This window comes from Rhopilema esculentum, chromosome 9 (genome assembly GCF_057945365.1).
Source record: "Rhopilema esculentum isolate cy_ngs chromosome 9, ASM5794536v1, whole genome shotgun sequence".
In the NCBI taxonomy this organism is placed as follows: Eukaryota; Metazoa; Cnidaria; class Scyphozoa; order Rhizostomeae; family Rhizostomatidae; genus Rhopilema; species Rhopilema esculentum.
Window position 1 is genome coordinate 3,842,386 of NC_142823.1, and position 3,778 is coordinate 3,846,163.

The following is a 3,778-nucleotide window of genomic DNA, read 5'->3' on the forward strand; positions in this document are numbered from 1 at the left end:
TCAATATTAAAAAACTAAAAAGCTCCTTGTGCAGTTGAATTTGAGACAACTGCTCATTAGTGCAGTCGGATTTTCATAAATTCTCAAATCAAATATCCCTGAAAATATTTCGATCAAATATTGTTCACTAAATTAGGGAGAAGGAAAATCTCACTTACTTTGAGGTGTTTTAATGCAAATAATCGTGCGGTGCAAAAGGAACTCTTTTTGCAAGTGACGGGGCCATCTGATTGTTCGGAGCTGAACTGAAAAAGAATGCTGAAGGCGTTTGCCGTATCATATGAACTGTTTATTTTAAAGTGACTTCTTGTGCTGGCTCAATTCCTGAAATCTAAATTCAAAGTAAAGACATTTTTGAAAAACCTGTTTGAAATACTTTTGAAAGGACCTTTTTAAAGTGAAGACGGGACCATTTTTTCTTATTCAGAGCAACACGGAACAAGTACAGACTAACCCCTGGCAATCCTCAAATTGTGCGCCAAAATTTATGCATATTTATATGCTTAAACAGAGAGTCTCTAACCGAGTTTGCAGTGCGCGCACAATTTATGTTCCAAATTTTTAGGAGTAGCTATTTCTTGCAAGTCTTGTGATGACGTCAACAAATTTCGATAGCAACTGAAGCATTATTCTAAAGCTTTTGGTTTGATGTTTTAGAATTCAAAAGAACACATTTCTTGTTTTCAGTGTACTTTAATTGCGTTTTTAATTCAATATTCGTGCAATTTTGACCCCTCTGAACAGGCTTCGTAGGGAATAGACTTAGATAGATCTACTACTGAGAGTAGCAGTTTGAAGAATTTGTGATCAATTAGGACAATAAAACCTTTTTGTGTTTCAAGATATAAAATTCAGCAAACAGTTTACAAAGTCCTTTGAAACGAGTCTATTGTTTATCGCTGTCATCCTTCTTATTGCCAAACAAAACTGATTCATTTCTTGTGAACTTGCGGAAAAGGGTCTGTCATCTTTAGAGACTTTTTGTTATATCCAAATGCTTTTGAGGGAAGGTACCTCTTCTTTCTAAGATATGTTCCTATTACAATGAATCTTTATATCTTTGAATCTATAAAGCTTAATGTTGAGATCTATCTTTAATGTTTTTGTATATCACCTAAGGGGCGAAAAATTGTTTAATATTACTTATTTCGATTTTGTCTGTAGAAAAAACCCACTGTGAATGATTCCTATTTAAATAATACACAAAAAGACTTTTGAAGTCAAAATAGCCCACGGGGAACTTTCATTCCAGAAAATTATTGGTTTTGATACAAGAGTCGATAACATGATCCCAGGGGGGACTAAGCACATAGACACACAGGGGGGGGGTCAGTCCAAGAATTTTATAGACCACCCAAAAATATCAGCTCATTTTCAAAAGACCCAAAAATATCAGTTCTACTTATATCTTATACCCAAAAATATCACAAATTGTAATTTCAGAAGATATAGTATCACATGGCTGTAGCATTAAAACTTCCACAGAGTATGGTCACATGACTTGCAATGGGTAAAAAACCTCAGCCTATGAACAATACATTTGATTTAGATATGGAAATCTCACAAAACCCCAAAAATATAAGGGTTTTATTAAATTTGATACCTAGAAATATCAGAATTGTATATATTGTTTTTGCAGGACCCAAAAATATCATTTCTGATAAATATTTAACCCAAAAATATCACATTTGGGTAAGCATTTGACCCAAAAATATCGGACAGACAGACAGAGTATGTCTATGTGCTGAGTGCTCCCCCTGGGAACATGGTATCTGAATCGGAGACTACTGTTTAGCTTTGACTGTATTTGGCCTTAATTCCTTGAATTGTGAATTCTGCAAATGCAAAAACATTTGTGTTCGTGCCTGGCAAGTCAATCTTATTTGACACGACTAGCAGATTATGATAACCACGCCTATAAGAGTCGCTTAGAGGCCTATTGCCCTGGAACCAGGTACAGCACTTACAGTGTCAATATGGTGGAGAATTTGCTAATGGCAGGTTATTAGAATTAAGTGCTTTTATGATAAAGTCTTGCGTCGGTTTTACTATTGTTTACAGTTATTCTGACAGAGATTATGTCATATAATGTTTAGCGAAGGAGCCAGGAGCATCGATCGAAAGTCAGTTTTTCAAACATTGTTGACCAACCTATTAGAAATGGGACGGGTTAATAATGCTATCTTTGATATCTGGCCTTTCTGGTCAAGTGGTAAACGAGACCATTAAGAATCACGGTGGGCAAAAAAGCAGGACACAAGGGGAGATTAATCTTATCTTTTGAAACGTGTTATCAGTTAAATAAACTATTCTAACAATTTGGAAAGAATATCAAATTTGAATTTAGGTACATGAAAGATGAACACTAAACGATAAATTCTTGACTTTAAGCTCTACCTCTCCAACAAAACTGATCTACAGTATAAAGTTTTACTATAGCGGGAAGTTTTCTCTATCAAAATAGTAACCGCGTTATGGATAGTGATCGATGATTGGCTGAATCAAGGAACCAATGAAAAGCGCCATTCCAATATCTCAAGTCAAGGTAAAAAAGCGCCTTTTTATCCTTACCTGGGTTTGAAGAGATTGAACAAGTGTTTTCAATAAGCTGCAACATGAATACGATTTCCATGCCATTTTAATATTTGTGGGAGCAAAAAGGAGGAAGAAGGGAAATGGAAGGCAGTCACAACCCTTTAATTATATGCATGCACTTTGCTCCATGATTAGACACAACAATACTGACCATCCCAAAAGTCAAGAAACTGCCCAAAAAATAATTTCAAGGATGGGAAAGAAGCGATTTTTTCAACTCCTTGCAATCGATAAGGTGTAATACCTGATGTTATCTTGTGAATCGTTTTTGTGCTTTTAAAGTAGTTTTTAGGACATTCAAGTAGTATTTGATAACCTTTTAAGAAACTATATGTACTGAAGTCAACAAAACATTAATTACCTCAACACTAGTCCTCAAGGGCGTTGTGGCTAGGCGGGGCACCGGGAGATTTCAAGTGACTTTGTAAAAACCAGGAAAATTTTTAAAGGGAATAAATTCTTTGGTGAAATAATCGCTCATCTATATAAAAACCATAAAACTCATAGTTATGAACTGGAGACTTGGAGATCAACTTAAAGGAAAAGGGCCCCGTGAATGGGGTGCGTGGAATTTAAAAGGAATGAAAGTCAAGCAGAAGATGACTTGGGCGACCCGATGGCAGGCCCTTTGCTTTCGAGATTACCGTGAATCTAAGAATTTGCCCTTGGAGGCTTATTAATTAGATAGTTTTCAGATGAGGGCATATTTTTTGGGAGCATCTACGAGAAGGCGCTTACAAAAGCAGAAGCGGACTGGCCTAGGACTGGCTCTTATAGTCACTCCTCTTATGCACATAACATTTTATTCCAAACATAAAAAGCTGCTCAATTTAGACCGGTTTCCAGTCACACTCTGCTTACAATCACAACTTTTCATTCAACATTTAGTGTGACAAGTCTTCTGTAGAAGATCCCCAAAAAGCAAAGAGCTAGAGCGAGATCTAGCTGCATTTTTAGCCTCTAAGCTTAAAAAAATCGAAGAGCCACTTGCATATGATAGAAATGCCCTTTCAAAGATCTCCAGCTTAGCAAAAATTGACTGAAGAACTCTCCAAGATGTGCTTTTGTTGTGCCTTTACTATTTATGCTGTTATACCCATCTGCCCTGTCTGCACCAGTAGCAAAAAATCAACTTTCTAGACCCCTTCATGGTGATTTCTTCTCGGTCATTTTCTAGGAGGCA